Below are 13,130 nucleotides of genomic sequence, written 5' to 3'. Positions count from 1 at the left end.
CATCCTGAAACTAAGGTGAAGATACAAAAGCAAAATACCTTGCCTGAAAAGGTGTGTAAAAACCTGCCTGGGTACACAAGTGCCTGAAAAGGTGTGTAAAAACCTGCCTGGGTACACAAGTGCCTGAAAAGGTGTGTAAAAACCTGCCTGGGTACACAAGTGCCTGAAAAGGTGTGTAAAAACCTGCCTGGGTACACCAGTGCCTGAAAAGGTGTGTAAAAACCTGCCTGGGTACACAAGTGCCTGAAAAGGTGTGTAAAAACCTGCCTGGGTACACAAGTGCCTGAAAAGGTGTGTAAAAACCTGCCTGGGTACACGAGTGCAGAGTAACAGCCACACCCTGCAACACTCAGGATGCAAGTAACTGCTGCACCAATAAATGCTCCCGACAACACTACGTAACACTATAGTATAACCGTAAGCCTTAGGAAATATAAAGGCGTAAATCCATAAGCCTTAGAAAATATAAAGTCCGGAAGTAAGAACTGAATCCCCATTGATCCTCAGCCTGGTATCCTCTGAAGCCTTGGCCCGCCTGAGGACTGGAGTCACTCTGCAGACCTAAACTCCTCCACACACTTGGTGGCCTCAGTGAGGGCAGACATCAGCTCAACGTTGCCTTCCTCCATCTGTAAGGAAACAGACATTGATACAAGGTGACTGGCTGCCACTTCTGACTATATTCACCTACTAAGAAATCCCAACACACCCTTGTTTTGGGAGCAGCTGTGTGGTACAGATGGGGCACCAGCCCATACACCCAGGCCAGGGGTAACCTTTAACCTTTAGAGCATAGGTCCCCAACCTGCGGCCCGCGAGCACCCTTGGTGCGGCCCGCGGGACTTTACATCATTCAACATTAGGTGCGGCCTGCCGAAGGGCTCCAGGATCGTTTCTGTGGCCCGCGGTGCAGACTGTGGGCACATGACCGGTTTACAACTTTTTAAATTTCTGCAGTGCTGAGAGCCAATGAGCGTGCGCTGTTAAGCCGGCCAATCAGCGTCCACTATGGCGCACTTTTCGGCTTTATAAGGGGGCCTCGGCCATTCAGTTTTCAGTGTCTCTCCCCTGCTCTAGACGTCCATATATCATATTTTATATTAAAGGTGGTGGTGGTGTTTTTTGGATGTGGCCCACGGGCTGACGGGGAATGGGCAATGCGACCCTCGAGGTCATTTGGGTTGGGGACCTAGGCTTTAGAGGGCTCCACATTTGGGCTCCTGAAATGTCCTGAGCCTGGTGGCTTCAAAGACGGGAGGACAAGAGTGTTTACCCAAACCCTGTCAGAGAACTGGGTAAATTTCCAGAACATCACCTGTGGGACACTGTTGCGCCATGACGGGCTTGGACCGACCACCAGGCCCCTGAAGAAAGCCTACCGGCGCTACAGGCGGAGATGGGGAGGAAAAAAAAAAAAGTCTGAGCAGCGAGAAACTCAGGGCGGTAATGCACAAAAATCAGGATAGTGAGAATTTAGGACCAAGCGCAAAACTCGAGGATCGTGAAACTCGGATTGCGCGAAATTCAAGAGGGCACTGTAGTGGTTACCCTCACTCTGATGCATGGCTGGACCAACTACCTCATTGCCACGCTTCAAAACTGTCTGCCCCGCCCCCATGGTCCATCTTTACCCAGAGTACCTCTCCACCCAGGGGCACGGACCAACTACCTCATTGCCGCGCTTCAAAACTGTCTGCCCCGCCCCCATGGTCCATCTTTACCCAGAGTACCTCTCCACCCAGGGGCACGGACCAACTACCTCATTACCGCGCTTCAAACCTGTCTGCCCTGCCCCATGGTCCGTCTTTACCTTGATTACCTCTCCACCCAGTGGCACGGACCAACTACCTCATTTCAGCGCTTCAAAACTGTCTGCCCCGCCCCCATGGTCCCTTCCCAGAGCACCCCTCCACCCAGGGCACCAAGAGAACTGAACAAGCCACAGGACCTGCCATTACTCTGCACTACACTGCCAAGGTCCTCGCCACACATGAACAGACAGCACAGTTGTAGTGCGGCGACTATGCCTGATGAACAGGCCTCCCATAACCCACTTAGCCAGTGTGGTACCTCTTTGGCCCGACTCGGTGAGGTGGCTCTCCCGTCACGCTGGTCATGGGTTCAATCCCAGGCAGCCGCCGAATACCCTGATCTTGATTAATTTCTCGTGTGTTTCGATACACACAGAGGGCGTGTTGGAAAATAGAAATAGAAAAATAAAATCCCGGGGCATGACAGTTTCATGCAGTTAAGCCTCAAACACCTGTACCTTCATCTTGGTCCTAAAGGCTTGCAGTCCCAAAGGCTTGGCCTTCTCATGCAATACCTTGAGCCATCCCCAAAACCTTGAGTGACTTGGCGAGGATTACAGCATCGTGGACAAAAACAAAGCCAGTGACCTAATATATGCTCCATAATGAATTTGGCTCACAACACTAATGCCCAGTCCACACAAGTGTTTAGAAAGGCGATGGAGCAAGGATTCAGCCTGCGTCCTCCCATATTCACAGGAAGAAGCTGGACACACCCACACTTCACAACATTCTCAGTCCCACAGTACAGGCCAGTCAGCGGTCCCTGCATGAATCCCACAGGCTGTAGATCCCAGAGTGTCTACATTATCTTGAGACTAACCTAAGCTGCAGGCCTGCTCTTTCAAAACTCACGTCAGCACTCTACCAGCAAGCAAAGTGCTGGGATACAGTCATTGTTGGCTTACCAGCGGTGAATCCTGACTACTCAGGCCTCTGCAACTTCAGCAGCTGAGTGCAGAATGTGCATAAGATATGAACAGGCAAGCACCATGCCTAGCACACTTAGCAGTGTAATGCCATGGTAGTTGCGAGATGGTGCACTAACCTGTGAGGGAGGCTCAGGGCGGAGCTCTTCAGGGATTGGTAGGTAGGTCGGAGGTCATTTGCATTAAAATGGACTTGACATCCTCAGATAGACCCCTGACAAACCTCTTCTTGTCTCTCCTCAGGAGAACTCAGTCCTACGCAACCGAGTGGTGGAGTGGTCCCGACTCCTTGGCAGCATATCTCGATATTCTCCTGCGCCTCCCCCGAGTCAAAATCACTCCTTGATCTTGGGTGCTCTCCAATGCATTCCTTCGTAGCTTGAAGAGTTTCAGGTTTGAATGTATCCCACAAATCTACAGAGTCCTCAAGGGTGCTGAGCACAATTAACCAATTTAAGACTGCCACTGCACACAGGCTTCCTTGCATTGCAACGGTTTGTTCCACAAGATTTTGCAATTGTCATTGTTTAAGTACCTTTCCCCACTACATGACCAACAAGTACTTTTCACTACACAGTACTTTACATGACCCAACAAGTACCTTTCCCACTACATGATCCAACTTAAGTACCTTTCCCACTACATGATCCAACTTAAGTACCTTTCCCCTCATGATCAACAAGTACCTTTCCCCACTACATGACAACAAAGTACCTTTCCCACTACATGATCCAACTTAAGTACCTTTCCCCACTACATGATCCAACTTAGTACCTTTCCCCACTACATGATCCCAACAAGTACCTTTCCCCACTACATGATCCAACTTAAGTACCTTTCCCCACTACATGATCCAACAAGTACCTTTCCCACTACATGATCCAACAAGTACCTTTCCCCACTACATGATCCAACTTAAGTACCTTTCCCCACTACATGATCCAACTTAATGCCTTTCCCCACTACATGACCCAACAAGTACCTTTCCCACTACATGATCAACAGTACCTTTCCCACTACATGATCAACTTAAGTACCTTTCCCCACTACATGATCAACAGTGCCTTTCCCCACTACATGATCCAACAAGTACCTTTCCCCACTACATGATCAACTTAAGTACCTTTCCCACTACATGATCCAACCAAGTACCTTTCCCCACTACATGATCAACTTAAGTGCCTTTCCCACTACATGATCCAACAAGTACCTTTCCCTACTACTACCTTTCCCACTACATGATCCAACAATACCTTTCCCCACTACAAACAAGTACTTTTCCCCACTACATGATCCAACAAATTGCCCCCACTACATGATCCAACTGGCTCACTTTTAGGATTGGTTCAGTGAACCACCATCCTCTTAGCCCTTACTTGCTCAAGCCAACAAAGTTCTTGACTAGTTTTCAACTAAACATCATGTGGGAAAATATAGGAACTAGGCAAGAACACCACTTAAATCAAAGCAAGAGAGTTACCTGCTGAACAACCTGGCTCCTACCTCAGGATGAGACAACTAGAGTTGGCCAATACTAATTTGGTATTTAAGAATTCCGGAGAATGAAAGGAGAAGTGTTGAGGTCTAGGTAAAAGAAGTCCAGGAGTAGCTGGCGAGGTCCAATAGGCTCAAGGTGCTTTGTTGCAGCTAAGGACTGCACTGGGCAAAGCAAGTTTGCTCTCAGCCTTTTCTTTAAAATATGCTTTTTAATGTATGTCTTGCTGGAGGCCCGACCACGCGACAGGCTTCCTGATGCATTCCATCCAGGGGAGCCTGCCGTCAATGACAGGTGCAGGGCAAAACCTGGAACCCTGCACCTCGAAGGAGGAATGGCTCCCTAACCCCTCTTTTGTTTAGGGGTGGCCAGGGTGGTACAGAGGCTGTGCCTGCCCATAGAACCAGGCCTGGGTTAACCTTCAGAGGGTTCTGTGTGGGGGAACATTCAGAGCCTCTCAGACGATGATCGTCTGCCCCACCTGATGAAATAAGCTCAGAAGGCAGAGGGTGGACATGAGGCACTCTCTGAGACAAGGAGGCCTGGCAGTGGCGAGATCAGTGAGGGGTACACCTTCTACTGGTCCGGCATGAGCAATGGCTTCCATCTCAAGAAGCGTAGCTATTGGCATCTCCAGTCAATTGCACGCATTTGTGATTCAGGTTACTGGGTTGATGAGCGTATAATGCGAGAGAGACTGAGGCACACTCTGGGCTTCATGTCTCATGTTGCAGTGTAAGCTCCTACTGAGGTGTGTAACACTGAGGAGATGTTCCACGATGTTCTCGACTCCAGTGCCCTCCCCTGGAACACACTCATGGTCCTGGTCGACTTCAGTACTACAAGTGGCACTGGCTGTGTTGGTCCCCATGGTTCTAGTACTAGGAACATCAACAGCTCTCTCCTGAATTTTGCAAGATCCAGGGGGTTCTGGTACCAGAGACCAGAGCTGCACCGCTGGATTTGGTACAGCGATGCCGCAGGTGTAGCTAAGGAGATTGACCACATCCTCGTAAGTACTCGTTGGAGGATCCTTCAGAACTGCAGGGTTTACCGGAGTACTGAGTTCTTTGCAACTGACCACAGGCTTGTTGTTGCAACACACAAGCTTCATGTCAGGTCAAGAAGGCTGAAAGACTTGGCATGTGCTCAAGACTATGCAGTGACAGTCTCAAATCGGTTCTATGTGCTCAGCTCCTTGAGAACCCTGTAGAACTGTGGGATACCTTCAAATGCGACTAACTTCGAGCTGCCAAGGAGTGTGCTGGAAGCGCCCGAGATCTGGAGCTTTCTGTCTTTCTTTATATGTAGTCTTTGTTTGAACAGCGCACGTACGGAGCAGCACATGCGACCTGATGGAGGAATTAGGACCAAATGGTGAGATACGACCGGTTGAACATACGGCGCCGGAAACCATGTACCGAATGACAAAGGAAATGGCGATTCTCCTGCTGGCAACGTGATGAAAGCACGTCCTCACACCAAGAAATGCCAAGTCATACTCACTGAACGATCTGTCCTCGTAACGCGGACGTTATCACGCATCACCGAATAAAAAAAAAAACTTCTGTATATAGTGTTTTGTGAAGTACAAAGGCTAATGTATACTCACCCCAAAAATTCCTACATGTCGTCACACCTGGGTCAAAATGGCCACTTCCAAAACTTTATTTGACAACAAAAATAACGTTACTGGAAACGCTTTGTGCCAAAGAATAGCACACAGGGCACTCATACCAGAGAAGTGAGAAGGAGCAGAGGACTGTGATACCCTCTCCTCAACAGGGCACCGACGCACTAATACATGCCCGTGAATGAGTTGAAAAATTCGGAAAGGTTAACCACAGTGAGCCGCGAGTTTCAAAAACCCTTAATTTTGTGCCAAACGGCAAACGGTTTCCATTCTAGGGTTAAGCAGTATAGGATATACGTTGTCAGGTCCGGGGAGCTTGTACATTTGTTTAAGGGACTGGAGAGCTTTAAGAGGACTTCATCGGATTAGTTATTACAAAGTTAAACAATGCCTGCTCAGAGGAGGAAGAATCTTCCTCGAGGCCTTGTTTCCACTGAGGGAGCCACTCCATGTATTATTCCTCCAGGATAAAACTGAAAGCGTAAGGAAAAGAAAATACAAGAAATAAAAAGACCATAAATAAAATGCATAAAAAAAGACAACAACTTAGAGGCATAAAAAGTCTCCAATTAGAAAGAAAGAAAGAAAAAATAGGGAAAATAGGCAAATCGGAAAATAGGAAAACCTGAATATAGTGTGAAGAAGAGAAAAAAAGCAGAATCATCACAAAAGAAAGAAGAAAATACGGAAATAAAAAAGAAAAATGGGAAAAATATGTACTAAATCAGAAGGAAAGCAGGAAAATCTGAATCTAGGTACAAAAAATAAAGAATCAAGAAGGACCTAAGAAGATGTGCAAGAGGAGATTTGATTGATTGATAGTTTATTGTTGCAGATAAACAAGAGGAGAAGGGAAAAAAGAAGAAAACAGGAAATAAGAGAAATAAAGAAATGGGAAAATAGGTCAATCGGAAAGGATAAAATCGAGAAGAAGTCTGAATATAGGGAGACAGAAAGAGTGAAACAACAAAGAGAAGGAGCCGAAGCTATAATCTTGATCTTGATCTTGATGATGTCACAGGTGGCCTCAGGATTTCTCCCAGCCAGGCATTTTATATCAGCAGCTCCTGTGAAAAAGAAAACAAAACATGCGGGAAGTCCTATGTTCTCGGGGCAAGATATCATTCTCTACATCTTTCACGCCACATGCCCTCCAAGAACTCTTTCACTGCCTCAATCCTCGTCCTCGTCTCTCCACTGAGCCCCCAGCAGCACCTTTCATCCACTCCCTTCAGTCCTCCCGTTTATCACGTCCCATCTCGCTCAAAAACTTATGCATCTGTCTTCGTTCTCTCCTGTCCCTGTAATCCTTCGCCTATTTTGCATTCCAGCACTACATGCTGCACAGTCTCGTCCACCCCTGTCCCACACATCTGGCATCACTTTGCTGCAGGACTCAGACCATCTATAGTTCCTTGCATTCATCCAGACACTGCGCTCTAGCACGGAAAGAAGATCACCTCCAGGCTTCCCTCATACCACCTCCACACTTTGGGCCTCTTTCTCCCTATACCAGTCCGAGAGTTTCCTTTCTTTCCATCATTCTTCCACTTGCTCAATCCTCATCTTCTTATATATCTATCACCACTTCCACTTTCTTACATCCTCAAACCCCTCTCCATTTCTGTTTGTTATTCTCCCATTCAAACTTCCTGTTCTGTCTATCTTCAAAGGTCAATTACACCCACCTACTTACATATAACATTCTTGTCTATCATTCTTCCATACATTTATTCGCTTCCATTTGCCATCTCTTATACTCCACACAAGTATACTTTCGCCACTTGCTAATCTTGTCATCCTCCATTTGTTCCAGTCTCACTTTATATCTCAAAGGTTGCCTTTACTAGTCTTTCCTAAACGTGCTCCATCCCATGTCCCCCCTAGGCCTCTACTGCTGCATGCTAACAACTTGGTGCATTCAGTGCCATTCTTGCTACTATTCTGCCCCGCTTCCAATTTTCTATCACTCACTGTCCATTCCATGTCATCACATCCATTCCATACATAATGCTCAGGACATCACACTCTTCCAAACCTCACGGATGACATCATACTTGCTCGCTCTCTCAATCCTCGCTGCACTCCCTAAACGGCCTACCCACTGGTTTGCCATACTTATCTTTACATTCTTGGCCCTGCCGCATCCATTTACCTCCATCCGCACCCCCTAGATACTTGTGATAGCCGTCTGTTCCAACTCATCCCTTCAGTCTCCAAGTTGTTTCTCTCTCATCCTCTGACCTATTCACTATCATTGCTGCTCTTCTCACTCTGAACCTAACCCCAAATCCCTTCACCAGCCCTACTACATCTAGGAGACTCTGTGGTTCTTCAGCCTTCCTTGAAGCTCACTCATAACCACCACATCATCCGCATACAACAACACACATACTTTATCCTCTCCAATTCTCACTCACTGCATTCATTCTCACTCATTCTGACTGCTAATTCCTCTGTGAGAAAAAAGACTAAATAATGTTGGTGATAATATACAGCCTTGTCTCACTCCTCTTTCACTCTTCCCAACTTCATCTGTCTCTAGATCACCTAGTCTATACTTTTGCTCTTGTGCCACCAACATACATACTTCTAATTATGTTAACAATCTTATCACTCAGCTAACTTTTCAAGCACTCTGCCAACATCTCTATTCACCCTGTCATGTAAGCTTTCTCTATATCTAGGAAGGCTAAAGTACAGTTCCTCCCTCTCTCTTTTTCCCTTTCAATCAGCTCATTTATAACAACATATTATCACCCCCTTCTGCTCGCCTGTCTCCACTCAGAATCCGTTCTGCTCCTCACCCAGCACTTGCCTGGCACTCTCCAATCCATTACCTGCAACCTTTCATTCAACACAGTACTAAATATTTTTCCTATTGAGTTTACCAGAGAGATTGCCCTATAGTTTTTAACTCCTGCTTGCTCTTATTTCCACCCGTATGGATCAGAGTAACTCTACATTCATTCCATTTGCTTGGCACTCTCTCTCTCTCTTTCCCACACCTGGTTAAACAACTCAGTCATTCTCTCAATCACAGCCTCACCCCCATTTTTATACAACTCATACGGGATCTCATTTGGTTCTGCTGCCTTACCATTCTTCTGTCTTTTCCACATCTCTCAACCTCCTCCCTACTGATCCTTTCATTCAGCTCATTTGCATCTTTCCTCTCCATGAACACACATCCTTCTCTCTGCACAAATACTTCCCCTACTCCTCCTATTTCTTCCCAAGAATTCCCTAACAGACTCCCTCATTTTCTCCTTATCTGTAATTTTCTGTTCACCTTCAGACTTTTCCACATTCTCACTGTCCTCATCCTCTCACCTCTCAGGAATCTATACCACTCACGACCTCCCTCAAGCCCTTTCTCTCTCAGGGTCTGAATCTACACTTCTTTCACACTGAACCTTTGCACTCATGATCTTCCGCTTTGTCAGTCGTTGGTGTCTCGTAGCTTTCTGGCCATTCTGGTATTCACCCTCAGCTTCTTCCTTTCTTGCCTCCTTCTCCTCATTCGTCTACACAGTCTATTTAGTCTCTTTCGTTCTTTCCTAGCTGTCCCAATATCATCGTTCCTACGGTTTCCTTACACGCTTTCTACCATTCGTTTCTCTACATGCCCTACATGTTGGACTGCAGCTCTCTCACATTCTCTACGAGCCTACTTTCATTCAAAGCGTCCACATCATTCAAACTACCCAGCTCCCAATTTCTTTCCTCAAGTCTACCACCAAATGGTCCCACCTACATCCTCTCAGTCTCCACTTCTTCTTCCTGTCCTTTTCTTTCATTTCATTTCTACCTTTCAGCCCACCTCCACGGTCAACATATTATGGTCAGACACAATATCAATCATTCCCTCTTCATCTATCCACATACGAGAACACATTCCGCATTCTCCCATTACCAGTAAATAATCAATCACCAGACTACTGATTTCTTGCACTCCAGGTCACGTCCCTCAGCCAGGTTTCATTCAGGTTCTCTAAGTTCATTTCACTTACAAACTCAGCTAGCATTTCTCCATTCCGATTTATATATTCATTCTTTACCTGTATGTGCATTCATATCACCACAACAATCCTCTCTCTCTGCATGCTCTCTCTCCACAACTTTTCTAAGAATATTCATGCACTTTCCCCTGTTTTCCCTTACTGCTCTTTCACCTTCTACAGTCGCCATACTTCCCCAACAACCATAACTACTCTTTCCCTAGTCTGCCCTTTTTATTCTTGCATTCCACACACTCCACGGCTCAATACCATCTTCCTGCTAGCACTATTTACCTACATCTAGCTCTTCACCTTCAGATTCTCATTTTTGCGGTGGAGAAGGCTACGCCATATCCTCCGCATAGTCTCTGTTTCTTTCCTTCTTCCCAATCATCACTGCCTCACTCCCTCAGTCTGCGTCACCTCTCAGGTGTGTCTCAGTCAAGCCTATTATATCATATTTCCATTCATCAGTTCTGCACTCATGCCCTCAAGTTTGCCCACACCCCAACCTCTCACATTCAAACATCCAATCTTCATACTTTCACTTGCCTGGGTTGTGTATCCACTCCTCCGTGCTAGGTCATTTATAAGGAAGGAAGAAGAAGGAGGAGGAAGCAAACAAGTCCCCTGTGACATCAAGATCAAGGTCGAGGTCCGCCGCGTGCCCTGAAGTGCCCTGGCAGTGTTTCTCGTGGAGAGGAGAGAGCCCCTCGGCATTACAGGCCCCAGGGTGAGTGTGCAGGTGGTGGAGGGCCAGGGTGTGGACAGGCTACACCCAGGACAGGAAGGGAGGGAGGGCCAGAGGTGTGGACAGGCTACACTTGGGACAACAGGAAGGAGGGAGGGGCCGGGGGTGATGGATGGGCTACACTTGGGACAGGGAAGGAGGGAGGGCCAGGGGTGTGGACAGGCTACACTTGGGACAGGGAAGGAGGGAGGGGGCCAGGGTGTGGACAGGCTACACTTGGGACAGGAAGGAGGGAGGGCCAGGGAATGTGGACAGGCTACACTTGGGACAGGAGGGAGGAGGGCCAGGGGATTGGACAGGCTACTTGGGACAGGAAGGAAGGAAGGCCAGGGTGTGGACAGGCTACACCCAGGACAGGAAGGAGGGAGGGCCAGGGGTGACGGACGGGCTACACTTAGGACAGGAAGGAGGAGGAGGGCCAGGGTGTGGACTGAGGAGCTACACTTGGGACAGGAAGGGAGGGGGAGGGCCAGGTGTGGACAGGCTACACTTGGGACAGGAAGAAGCGGAGGGCCAGGGTTGGACAGGCTCCCACACACTTGGGACAGGAGGGGAGGCAAAGGGAGGGCCAGGGTGTGGACAGGCTGTGCTGGGGACAGGAAGGAGGGAGGAGACCAGGGTGTGGACAGGGCTACATTTACTTGGGACAGGAAGGTTCAGGTAGATAGCGTAAGTCTTGCCTTTGGATCGGCACTTCTGATGTGATCTTGATACTGTGGTCTGGTGGTCTGGTCTGGGTCTTATTTCTGATTTGGTTTCACTATATTGATTTTGTCTTTTCTTTCGTATTTCCCAGAATTTAAAATCGTTCTTTTACTTTGTTCAATCCTTGTTCTTCAAAAGGATATCTCCTATTATATTTTCCTCTTCTTCGTCATAGGGTCGTTTGCAACATTAAATTTTCCCCCCTTTCTTCCCTATAAGCATCCACACTGCAGCAAAAAGTGGTTCAAGTCTTCTTTATCAGCTCCACACATTACACAGGTATTTGGCTCATTCTTGAATCTTTTTCTGTCACCAAAGGTTCATATTATTTGTCCGGCATTTAGCCAGGCAAAACTTAGCAGAATAACCACTCCAAACCAATATTCGTAGTAATTTAACTTACGTAGAAAGAACTATTATTATAATGCATTTTTGTATGCGTTTTACCTTTAGGAGGGCCAGGGGGGCAGAAGCCTCTTTAATTATAGAGTTAGGCGGCTTGGATTTTCTAGGTCCATTGTTATTGTTTCACAAGCACCTTTATACACAGACTGAGCCTCATACCTGCCTTGAAAAGTGCACACTACTAAACTGAGTTCTAAAGTCAGTAATATCCAAAATGGCATGGATTATAACGATTTCGGACAAAAAAACGGTCTTTTAAGAGTTTTTCATACATTATTTTTTCTCTATATTAAAGCAACCAAAGTCCGCAGCTATTTGTATTTTCCTATTATACATTCATGTAAAATATTTACTACGCGAGGGAATTATCAGCGGCGGCACCACAACATTGGTTCCTGAAGTCAGTTGTTTCCCAGAAAAGCCGCCATAATGGATGGAAGGCCCGACACTCACTCCTCAAAAATATCCGTCTACTTTTACAACTTTTCGGTAGAGTGTTAACTGAGTATTTAACCTCTTCTGATTGGCAAAAACAACATGTGGGTTGACAAAAGGACCGAATTACTATCCATCAGTACCGGGTCCAACAAAGACACGGAAGGCGTGTCCAAGTGTAACTATGAATGGTGTGACAAGCACTGCGTCAGAAAACAAACGGATATTATTCAGTGACCGCGATACTTATAGTGGAATTTGCGGTAAAATGGAAGGCCAGGGGTCCATACGTAGCAGTCGGTAGGTCACTCCGCGTCAGTTAACAGCAGGAGCCCGTCAGTTCGATCTGGATGACAGCTGTCACAAATCTGTTTTATTTTAATGCCTATAAACTACTCAGTAAAATTATCTAACATCGAAGCTTACAAGAAGTGGACGGAGTTAACCCGTCATTGTACCATATGTAACATTATAAAACATGACATTTCCCAAGAGTTGCTCGAAAGCTACTGATTGGAGATTGGGTGAAGTGGGGGATTCAACTACGCTGACCATCCAATTACACCACCACTCGTCCAACAGACCGCGCTGCTTAGCGGCTACTACGAATATATAAGGAATAGACTACAAGGTATACGTTAGGGAATTTCCTTTCTTTAGAGACTAGGATTTTCTCGATTTTGGGGATTTTGTAGGGACATTTGAAAGCCCATTTTTCAGTGATTTGGCCGTCCACCACCAAAACCACTGTTCCTACAGGGATTAATCGAGCTAACGACCACCAAAACCACTCTTCCCTACAGGGATTAATTGAGCTAACGACCACCAAAACCACAGCTCCCTAAAGGGATTAATCGAGCTAACGCCGCCGCCGCAAAATAGCTCGCATTCATTACCTACCGTATGAAGCATCACTAGGTCTTCATATATTTTTTCTACAAACGTTTGGTTAGCGACGGTACGCT

General features: G+C 46.7%; 1 long non-coding RNA gene across 1 annotated transcript; it reads right to left on the bottom strand.

The window, feature by feature from the left end:
* Positions 1 to 140: 140 nt before the first annotated feature.
* On the bottom strand, positions 141 to 1,782 carry LOC127009786 (uncharacterized). The gene is made up of 2 exons (XR_007762258.1): positions 224 to 1,782; positions 141 to 183 (listed from the first exon to the last, which is right to left on the bottom strand). It is a non-coding gene; the product is annotated as an uncharacterized LOC127009786 (long non-coding RNA).
* Positions 1,783 to 13,130: the final 11,348 nt, after the last annotated feature.

The sequence above is a fragment of the Eriocheir sinensis genome, chromosome 42 (assembly GCF_024679095.1).
Source record: "Eriocheir sinensis breed Jianghai 21 chromosome 42, ASM2467909v1, whole genome shotgun sequence".
NCBI classification, from domain to species: Eukaryota; Metazoa; Arthropoda; class Malacostraca; order Decapoda; family Varunidae; genus Eriocheir; species Eriocheir sinensis.
The sequence above is the reverse complement of the archived record's forward strand: the minus strand, read 5'-3'. Positions and strand labels throughout refer to the sequence as shown.